The 11184-nt window shown below is 45.5% G+C and overlaps 1 protein-coding gene across 6 annotated transcripts in view; it reads left to right on the top strand.

Moving 5' to 3' along the window:
- The first annotated feature begins 3377 nt into the window (after positions 1-3377).
- Positions 3378-11184, top strand: part of HELZ (helicase with zinc finger) — a 150454-nt gene continuing 142647 nt past the window's right edge. For 2 of the 6 annotated variants that reach the window (XM_032615783.1, XM_032615778.1), the window contains exons 1-3: positions 3378-3426; positions 4743-4798; positions 8745-8801. The gene's annotated coding sequence lies outside the window, so the exon portion shown is untranslated. Of the gene's footprint in view, positions 3427-4742; positions 4799-8298; positions 8391-8744; positions 8802-11184 lie in introns of those variants that run through there. The other 4 variants (XM_032615779.1, XM_032615784.1, XM_032615780.1 and 1 more) reach the window with 4 other exon arrangements.

The following is an 11184-nucleotide window of genomic DNA, read 5'->3' as shown; positions in this document are numbered from 1 at the left end:
ATGTTGAGCTTGCGACGTCCATATGAGTTTCACGTGGAGACACTAAGAAGCTGCTGGATTAGGGTCTGACACTCAGGAGAAAGCCCTGGGCTTGAGCTACAGGTTTAGAGTCCTTTCTCAGGGTAAAGACGCTATTCAAAGCCTTGAGACCGAAAGAGAAGGGCAGGCAGTGTAGCTGAAAAAGAGAGACCCAAGGACTGAGCCTTAGGTCTGGACAGAATAAGATGTAGCCATTACTGGGGATGGGGAGAAAAAAAGTGAGGGAAGGAAGCGGGCGTGAGTGGGGAATTATTTGGGGCTGTGGTTCATCAGATCAGAAACAGAATGGAGCACCATTAATGGTGACCAAGGGGTCTGTTTTCCCCCAACTCCGCTCCTACCTGCCTGCCTCTAGCTGTGTACAATCCCAGTGGTCTGATGATGGGCAGGGCCCTCAGCTGCTCATTCCATGCTTCTGCACTCTTTCACCACCACCCCTTGCTCTCATAAAGGTTTGGTCATTCATTCAACAATTCTTTGCTGAATGCCTATATATGTGCCAGGCCCTGAGTGAACAAGCTAGACAAGGCCTGTGCCCTTATGGAGCTTATACTCCAAGGGGGCTGGGGCAGATAATAAACAATCAACAAATAGACAAACAAGAACATTCCTAATCCAGGGTAGAAGAATAGAGAATGCCCTGCGTTGGTTAAGCATGAAAATTCTCTTCCAGGAGGGGACATCTGAGCTGAGACCTGAGTGCTAAAAGGATGATGGCCATCAGATCTGGGGGTCAAGGATCTGGCTGGAGGGAGGCTTGCAGTGCTGCAGGGGACTGTTGAAGGCCAGTGTGCTGATCATGGCGAGGAGCCCCCTCACACAGGACCTTGTAGGCTATGGTTAAGAATTTGATTTTATTCTAAGTGTGGCGAGGACACCTCCCGTGGGTTTAAGCAGAGGACTCACGTGACATTTCACAGACCTCACTGGGTTGGTCAGATGGAGAGCAGACAGTAGCGGGCAGAGTGGAGGCAGCGAAAGGAGTTAGGGGGGTTTTCTAGCTGAGGCCACAGGTGGCATCTTGCACTAGGATAGGCCAGGATGAACGTTGTATTGGACGAACGGGTGGGTCTGGCAATCACATATATCAAGCTCTTCTCTGGGTCCAGGCCTATGCAAGGCCAAGAAAAGCACCTACTAAAGAAACGTCGGCGAGGTACAGTCCTTGCCCTCAGCTTACTGAGTGCTGAATTACAGGAAACTCAGACCACACATATTAAGGTGCCGGGTAAACACAAAGCAACCAATAAGTCAGTGCATAGGAGTGGCTGACTAGGTGCAGAAGGGGGACTGGAAACAGTAACTGGCTACCGCGTAAAGAAGAGACTTTGGAGCCTTCTCCAGACGGGCAGGGCGGCTCATTTTCCAGCGGGCAGCGGCAGAAGATCGCGAGCAGCGCTGCCTCCCCGCCCCCAGCCCACGGCCCCGCGTGGCGGTGGGGCCTGGATTGTCCAAGAACTTGGCTCCGGGCTCCAGTTTCCCAACTTACTCGGAGCTCAGAGAATTGGTGACTCAGGCGAGGGCCCTCCCGGCACGCTGCGTTCTCAGCCGGCCTGCAGTGACTCACCACCTCGCTCCCTCCCTCACTGCTGACCCTGGGCCAATCCCTTAATGAGTCTACACCCCACTCTTCTCACTTGGCCGGGACAATTGCCTGGTGGAGTTTTTAGCTCCCCGGGGGCAGGGCTTCTGTCAGCAACCGTCTAGGTTCCTCGAGAGAGGCTTCTCGTAGGGTCTGGAGGAGCATAAAACCCTTGGGTGGACCCGAAGGTCCCAGGCCCTCCCCGTGCACCGAAGGAGGGCTTTAATGCCTGTGCATTCTTCTAATTTCAGAGCCTTTCAACAGCATTTTATACCGAATACAATTCCGCAAGTCTTGGTGTCCTGGAGGAATTTTCCCTTGGACACCTCTTGGTCAAAATTTGCTTGGGGGAAACAAAAAAGCAACCAGAGTAGGCCCCCAAAGTCTGCAAAGCAGAGACCAGTGGCAATGGGAGGTGAGAGTGCGGCGGACCGACCAACGGGCCCCGGGGCAAGGGGACCACCGCGCGAGGGCGCGGGCGGATGCTCTGCTCGTCCGCGCAACCGAAAACGGGCGGCGAGTATCGCGAGAGGGCTCAGCTCCCCTGCAGCGAGCCCTCGGGCAGGAGCAGAGGCCCAGGCGGCGGGCGTGGGCTGCGGGGTCGCTCGCTTGGTTCCCCGGCTGGCATCTCGGCGCCCCTACTTTCAGCGCGCCCCGTCGCAGCCAGACGACCTGAGCGTCCCCCAACCAGCCTTGGGCCGGAGTGCTGCCCGCGGTCCTTCGCTCGCCCGGCCGCCAGCGCTCGCCGCCCGGCCGCCAGCGCTCGCCGCTCGGCTGGGACCCGGCAGGTGGACTGCGGCGGGCGCACCCTCCTTCCGGCCCCGGTCCCTCTCCCGGACCCTCCCTCGAGCCCTGGCGCGCCTCTGCTCCCCGGCCAGAGCTCGCAATCTGCGCCCCCGAGTTACCTGCCTCGGGAAGTCCCAGTTCGCAAGCAGCCCGGACTGTAAAAGGGTGGATTCGGCAGAGCCCAAAACCACATTCCTAGGGGAGGGGTGGGGTCCCCATCTAGAGGGTCGCGGATCGCATTACCGGCCGAGGGGAGGAGACAGCGGAAGGGAGAGTCAACAGGGGTAAAAGTTGCTTTTCGCTTAGTACTCCCCCTCCCCCTCCCTAACGCACTGCGATGCCGGTCGGCTCGGGGACCCAGTGTCCGCCCAGGTTCCGGAGCCCGACGGCCCCGGAACGGTTTGGCAGGACAGAGGCATCTTTACATCCGCGGATGCGGCAGTCAGAGCGCCGGTTGGTCTGCAGGGCTGCCGGGCTCCGGGGCCCCGAGAGCGACCCCCGGCTGCCCGGGGGCGGGAAGCAGAAGCCCGCCTCCGGGCACCGAAGATCCAGAGCAATAACAGACGCATAAATAAATCAATGAGCAGCTCTTTGCTGCCAGCAGCAGGGAAACCTCGGGCTGATTAAATGCAGACGTGGGGTGTCTGCCAGGACAGGAGGGCGGTGGGGTACAGGGAACCGGCGTGGAGGCGAAGGGTGGGGGGAAGGGAGGCCGGGGCAGGAGCGACGGGAAAGACCCAAAGCCACGTTTTTAAACATGGAGGGGGGGAATTTTAAAGGCAAACAGTACGGGGGAGGCGGGGGGGCCGGGCTGCGGGCCTCTGGGCCTCCCAGCCACCCGGGGCAACTTTCCGGGCGGGAGGTGCGGCCCGAGGGGCGGCGCCGGCGGCGGGAGGCGGGAGTCCGAGGCCGGGGGGGGGGGGGGGGGGGGGGAGTCACTTTAAAGGCTCTTTCTTACCCATAATGCTTTGTGGGGACGTTGACAAGTGGATCCAAGATGGCGTAGAAAGTAATGACAGGTAAGTCCTGACTTCCCCCTTCTCTGCTGCTGGGACCGCTCCGCGAGCTGCCGGAGCCCTCCGGAGAGGGGACCGGACTCCCCTCCGGTCCTCCGAGTCCCGGGAAGGGCGGCCCCGGGGCGGGCCTGGGGCCCAGACGGCCCGCGGCGGGGCCTGGGAAGCGGGGCTCTTCGAGGCGAGGCCCGGACGCTGGGGCTGTTTACAGCTTCTTCCCCTCCCTGGCCCCCTTCCCCTCCGCTGGGGGCCGCGGAGCCCTCGGCCCAGGCCGTGGAGGGGGCCTCGCAGACCCCGGCCGCGAGCCTGAGGGAGGTTTGTCCAGCCCACGGCACTCCGGGAGGGGGAGTCGAGCCGCCTTGCACGCTCGCCTCCTCCGGGTCGCGGCTGGGGGTGGGGAGCGTGCAGGCCTCCCACGCCCCGCTCGATTGCCCCCTCTGGGCTCGGACTTCCACGCGGGGTGGGGCGGGGGCCGGAGGGTGGGCGCGGGGAAAAGTGGGTCAGGGGTGCACCCCTCCCTCCCCCGCCGAGGGCTGTTGCCTGAGCTTCACTTTCTTTACCCCCTTTCTCCGCCCCCTCCTCGGAAATTCTCATTGGCCCACAAGCACATCAACAAAAATAAAAACAGAGGATCCTTTCCTGGAGATTCCTTCAAGACTTCCCTTTTCTTGAGCTAAGGGACCGCAGTTTTATCTAAGGAACTTTGATTGCTCTCCCCCCAAATTATTTGAGGCTTCTGCATCCTCCCCTTTGCTGAGGATCCTCCAGCCAGGGTTGGAAATCAGGGCCTTAGGATTCTTCTTGGATTGAGACCCTCAGGTTTTGTTTGAAACTCAAAATTGTTGTTTCTTCACCCTCACCACTTACACTTTTCAGGCAAATCGTTAATAGATGTGTAACTCCAGAGACAGCGGATTCCTAGAGTTGGGCGGGGGGAGGGGGGAGGAAGGCGTCGTCCTGGCTAGTTTGTTCTTAATTTTGCCCTCTCTTAAACTCGTATGAATGGATTTCTTCTCCTTCATCTTTTCTTTTTTCTCCTTTTTTTATTTCATTTTTTGAAAGTAAGGTCAGTCAGATATGACTTTTATGTTTGGATTTTAAGAGCACTTTATAATTATTCTTTTATCACACAGAGAGGAAATGTTTTTGTTTTAAAGTAAAGCAAACAGACTCATTTACAAAGCTGCATACTGTACCATTTTGGTAACTTTTTCCATTTGAAATTTATATGCCCTTTCACTTCAGGCTGATAGAATGTTTGCTACTGATCATGTCTCTTACTGGTGTTGTATAGACACATTATACTTTTCTGTTTATCTCAGGAATTGGATGAAGTAATTGATCACTAAAGAACTACAGTGCTGGTGAGATGTGTAAGGTGAGACTGCAGTTAAAAATGATTTACCTTTTTTCCTTCTTTATTTTAATCAAGTCATGAGGGTGAGACTGAGACTAAGTAATTTGATGGGGCCATCTTTATTTCCAAATCACTCACTCAGTCAAATGGCGAGGCAGGGCTAGATTTGGAAAGGACAACTGTGTCAAGTATACCAAACTTTTCAGCTACTGGAGCTTATCCAGAGCCAAGTGTTATTTGCAGCCATCCTTGATTAGTATCTTCACCAGGGGTAATTATAGTTTGCCTATTTAAATTCCCTTGTGTAACTTTAATTGAATGTCTTAATTTTATCTGTGCTTTGGTGTCCATCACTTAGTCTGCATTGAGTGTTAGTGATTGTGTATGTGGATTTTGTATGTCTGCAGTTTGTGGAACTCGTGTAAAGTACACCCTTTCCATTGGAAAGCGTTATTTCAGGCACATCCTGCTTTTATTTTCTGAAAAATGGAACAGTGCTTGTCTCTCTCATAATTATTTGGAAATAAAAATGATAGTGTTGCATTTTGGTTATAGGTTATTAGGGATGAGACTGGCTTGTCATTATCTTCTGGTCACATGTAGTGTGTGAATTCAGTGTTGCTTTATTTAATTTAACTTATAAGGCTTTGGATTTATAGAACATTATTAATATAGTGTCAATGAACAGTTAGTATTCTGTACTGGTGAGAAGGAGAGTGGTTTGCTAATTTTACATTCTTCACAAGCAATTTTCTCAACTTTAAAAATATATCTTTTTATTTATTTTTTATTTTAGTCATTGTAGATGTACTATACCACAGTGTGTGTGAGTGTCTGTAAAATATTTTACTATGGTTTATAGAGAAAATGTAAGTTGTTATGGTAGATTGGTTACTGCAGGGTTTTGGTTTTTTTTCCTTTAACACATCTGGGTAGCCTTTGAATTTTGAAGTCCACTCACAAAGTTTTCATCTCTATCACACATCTGTTTAAGAAGAGTAAGCTGTGCTTTATTTTATTCCAGATTGAGGCATACAATTGACATTTTTGCCTTAAAAAAAAAACTTGGGAGAGGAAGGTGGACATAAACCAAGATCTTTTTGTAAGTGCACACACCACATTTGCTTGTGTTTGAAACTCAGAAGTGCTTGTGTGTATTACATATATATTTTATTCTTAGCAGAGCAAATATGGATTTTAAAATTTATTTATTTTCAGCTTACAGATGGAGGCATATTCATGCCTTAGACCTCCCAAACTGTACCTTTTATCTTTTTTTTTTAAATACATATTACTTTGTGGAAAGAACCAATGATCTACTTTTGGGCCTATGGAGATGTTTGTTTATAATCCAAAAGGGAATATTTAGAAATAGGTAATCTTGTGTGGCTAGTGTTGTTTGGCCTGAGCTGTGTCAAGACATTTTCCACAATTTTCACACATGTAGACCATGTGAAGTGTTAGTATTCACTTCAAAGTGAAGTTGGTGGTTGGCCACCGAACAGGTTGTCACACGAAGCATTCTAAAATGGGAAATGCCATAGTATTGAAGTTTGTGGTGAAGCGGGGGTCTGTGTCTTTGAGCTGAATGAAGACACCGCTTTTTTAGTCTGTCCTTTTGGCTGGGAAGCTGGGACACTATTTTTAGGTAAGGCGGGAGTTTTGGGGAGTCAGTAAGTGCCTCTCTATCAGCTGGTGTGCTTGATTTTTGCAGTTGTTAGCAAGAAGTTTCATTTCTAATACCATAAGTATTCAATCTACATTGTTTTAAAGTCTGTATACATTTATGGACAGTCCAGTGTTTTACTGGAGAAGGGAGTGATGCCAAAATAACAGGGGAAATCATTCCTACTTGCAAAGGCCTTGTGTAGTTTAAAAATATAGAGCATATTCATGAAAGGCTAAGAATATTGCAGAGGGACCTACAAATAAGTAGACCAGATCTTACACATGCATTTTTGTTCTCTGTTTAAGAAGTAGGCATGGTATTGATATTAAATGCAAATTAGTCTATATTATCTGTCAGACTATATTTAAGATTCTAAATACAGGCCCAGCACAAGAAGTAAGGTCCTTTGCCTGTTGTTTTAAATGCGTAGCAGTTTTAAATGCATAGTAGATTTGGGGCCAAGTTTATCAACTTGTCGGTAAACAAGAGATGGGGAGGAGCTACTTAAAAAGTTGTAAACAAATTGTTATGGCTGTTTATTTCCATAAACTTAGATAAGTATACATGCAAATATAATTTGATTTCTAAGTAATAGTTTGAATTGTTTTCTAGGAGAGAAGTATGATATGTGTGGAGAGTGTGGCCACAGCAGCTTGTAGTTCATTTAAATTGCTGGGTGTAGTCGGGATGACTTCGGTAGCATTGGCTAGGAGCAGCGTAAAACTTAGTGGTCTGTCACTTCACCGGTGGCTGAGATTATCCTTTTGAGCTACACTGAATTTAATAGAGTTAATATTCCTCTTTCAAAAATAAATAGTAGATATAACATGAAGATTTTTAATTTATATGTATATATATGTGTGCATATATATTTATATATGTATATATCTTTATTTTAAAAGCTACCAATTGTATAAAGCAAATTGAAAGTTTTTCAGCATACTACTGAAGAGTCATACCAACTTGTTTACTGGTGTAAATTGTACTGGGTCAGTTTCTCCAAGGGCAGGAAGTTGTATGGTAAAGCCAGAATTTGTGTGTTCAGCTTGTTTTGACTCCCCAAAACTCTGATTCATCATTAGGTTCTTCAAAGAATGCACGGCAAATATTTTTGAGTAAACCATTGTGACGTGTGAATGTTTGTGATTTTTGTTATTTCTGTGCCATATTTTAGGTGTTCTCGGAACATCTGAATTTGCCTTTTTGCTTTCTTTTGTCGATATTCTCCTTGTGGTGAAAATATTCCTGTGAGGCGAGCTTCCTTTCAGTAGGCAATATGTGTAACTAATATAGTTAAAAAAATTATTTATTTTTATGTAAAACTGATGCATGCTATGGTAAACAAATCGGAGCAGTGCTAAGTGTATATAGGAAAAAAGATAAAAAGCCTCTGCTCTCCTTCCTCCATCTTTAGCCATGTCCTCCTAATCTGACCGTAGAAAGCAGTTGGTGTTACGTGGTGTTTGGAAGACCTCTCTTGCCTAGGTGCGCGGGCAGTAGTGAAAGCAGAGGGGGAAGTCAGGGAAGGCATGGCCACTGAACCCGCTTAGATGTTAGGCAGGGATTCTGCCCTTATTTCCTGTGATGTTAATTAATATTGATAATCTTAAACTTCCATTAGTTTAAGATAACTGTAATTGAATTGTTAGTGAAACACTCAAACAGTTAATTGCATTGTCAGGTTGGTAAAGTTTTGATTTGTTGATCTTGTAAGGAAATAAATAATTGGAAATTGAATTCACGTAACCTTAGGGCTGGGAGTAATGTTGGTAATTATCATCTGTGGAATTTTATGATGAGATGCACAGTATACTTACTATAGGCTTTTTATAACTCATTATCTTTCCTTTAGTTTTCAGAACAACTCCAAGATAGCTGTTATTTCTGCTTTGCAGAGGAAATTTAGGTTAAATGTGAATTAACGAACATAACATCGCAAGACTAGTAAGTAGTGGTGCTGGCGTTGTGCCTTGGAAAGGGCGTTCTCTTTCCATTGCAGTATGCTCTGCTGCTTCTATCTAGTCTGTCTTATTTTCCAGATGAGGAAATTGAGGCCTGGAGAAGTCAAGTGACTTGCCCAAGGTCACACAGCTGATTAGTAGCAACATTAAACCAAACTTTTATCTCTGGACCCTTATCTCAGGACTCTTGGTCCTGGCTGGTTATGCTACATTTTATTGAAGTACTATGGACCAAAGGACCATATGCTGTGACCGCTGGATACAAATGCTTCAGAACTGATACATCAGCAGTGGTGTTTTCTAGTATGTATTAAAAGGTTCCTTCTCTCTCTTTCAGACATTATAAAGAGCTCTGATGGGCTATTTGGGTGATACCCAGTGCAGTGAACTGCAGGTGAGTAAGGTCTGGGAGAGCCTTATTTACAAAGCAAGGACTTGATAATGCCTGAGGAAAAGACAAAAGAGACTTAATCTAGAGGAGGGTGTCTGGTCAGCAAGATCAGGTGGGACAAGGTGGAGGAAGTAGGGCACTGGTGCAGCAGTGGTGACCTGACTGAATTGGCTACTTCTGGAGCAGACTGGATGATGGTGAACCTACTCCACACAGACTGCCTGACGCTTTGTCAGTTTGTTTGAAGAGAAGTGCGGGTAGGTTAATCTTCCACTTCTGTTTTGAATGAGTAACTGCACAGGGATTCAACCTATCTGCATATGATTGGATCTTCAGAGGTCCTTCAGTTTTTTGTGTCAACATTCTTGAGTGTTGATCACCCAGTGCTCTGATGAACAGGTTAAGTATTAAATTGTTTGTTTTTCCTGTTATCTACTATGTGTGTATTGTCATGAATGACTGTATATATCTGCATTTTTGAGGCTCTAGATGCCAAGAACATATCAAAGGAAACAAAAGGTTAAACTTTTTTCCTGATGGTTGTATTAGTCCTTCAAATTATTTGTTTTTTGCTGAAATGCCCTAAGAATGACATTTTAGTCTTGAGTATTTATTATTTCACAGTTAGTAATCTTCTTGGTCCATTATAGTATCTTGGCCATTCAGTATTAAACTAAGAAAATGGTAATACTACAGAAAAACAGAAGACTGTTTTAATATTGTCCTTGTGGGGTATCAGTGCTAAAATTATTTTTTGATACATTTTTAATACTAGTCCCAGAGACTTTAATGAGACAATGCTATATACTTTTAGGGTTTATAATTAAACTTAGGCTTGGCTACTTATTGATTGCTAAAGTAAAACATTGTTGTAGGGGTTCTTTGTTTCTTGAGTTAGGGTAGTTTGCACATTCATCCCCCGCAGGTTCATGGGGGTGATCAGAAGACTAGTTGAGCTGGTTTCTTGGTCCTTGGAAAGCTGGGGTCTGGGTTGTCATAGGTCATTGTGATAAGAAGTGTGTGAGCGTTCTCAGTTAAGGCCAAAGTGAGCAGTAAAAGAGAGGTGTGGTCCTCTTCCTGAGAGTATATCGAGTTTGCATCCTGGGACCCCTAGTTTCCTCAGTATGGTAGAACTTTCTCTCTTAAATTACAAAATAATTTAAGAATTGTTATTAAGTAAATTGTTAAATATTTGGGTTACTACCCCTAAAACAGTTGATTTTCTTTTTGGCATTCTGTTAAAAAAAAAATATATATATATGTATATATATATATATATATACACACACACATATATTTTATTGTACTCATTTTTAATTATGATGCATATAATTTGAATTTTTCTTATTTATTAGATTATGAAACATTTCCATGTTATAGTTGTCACAATTTTAATTGACATGATTACACTTTGAGAGGCTGCAAAATATTTCATCAAGTCATGCCGTCAGTAATTTACTTCAATCTTTTTATGTTAGATGTTTATGTTGCTGGCTGGTTTTCAGTTAATACTTGAATCTACGTTATTATAGATATTATTGTATTTTTTTCTGGCTAATTACATCTCTAGGATAAATTTTTGAATGCATTATTGTGTTAAATGGTATGAATGTTTTTATGGCTTTTGATATATATCGCCATACTGTTTTTTAAGAATGTTATACCAGTTTGTACTACTAACAGATATACAGATGAACCTGTTTCACCATAACTGGATATAAATACATTTTTTCTTAAAAGTTTTTGCTTATTTAATAGTGTAAAGTGGCACTTGTACTTCTTTGTTCTATAATGTTGAAATTTTCTCTTTGAGTCTCTTCATGGTGAATTGTTTGTTCATATCCTTTGCTATTTTAATCAGCAAACTATTGATGTGGGCTTTGGATGGTAAGGCACGTATAACCAGCCAATAAACAGGTGCTTATTAAAAAGATGATCGGAACATGTTCAGTGAGAATGTTCAGAGAGAGTCTAGCCTAGATGGTAAATTTTCTTGAGAATAGTGGTTGAAGGGGAACAGGTGAGTTATTCCAAGATTCAGTTCAGCAAATGTTTAGTACGCATCCGTGTGTACCATGAGTTGCGTCCTCTTAGTGCTTCTCAAGTCATCATGGCATATACTTGGTTGAAGGAGGAGGCTGCTTGAGGCTGCTTGAGGCTTGACTTGTTGGGACTTTGGCTCTGAAGTCGCTTTGTGGAGGGCTGAGGGGATCACTGACTAGAACATCTTTAGCTCATTCACGGCATACCGCAGTGCCACGGCACTTTGAGAAGCTCTGTTCTGAAGGATACAAAGATGAATAAAACATCATTTCCTCTGACAAGGAACGAATCATCTAGTAGAGAGAGTAGGGGCACCAAAACAAGAAAGGACTAATAGGAATTC

Source organism: Phocoena sinus, chromosome 20 (genome assembly GCF_008692025.1).
Source record: "Phocoena sinus isolate mPhoSin1 chromosome 20, mPhoSin1.pri, whole genome shotgun sequence".
NCBI classification, from domain to species: domain Eukaryota; kingdom Metazoa; phylum Chordata; class Mammalia; order Artiodactyla; family Phocoenidae; genus Phocoena; species Phocoena sinus.
This window is presented reverse-complemented; position numbering and strand designations above follow the sequence as displayed.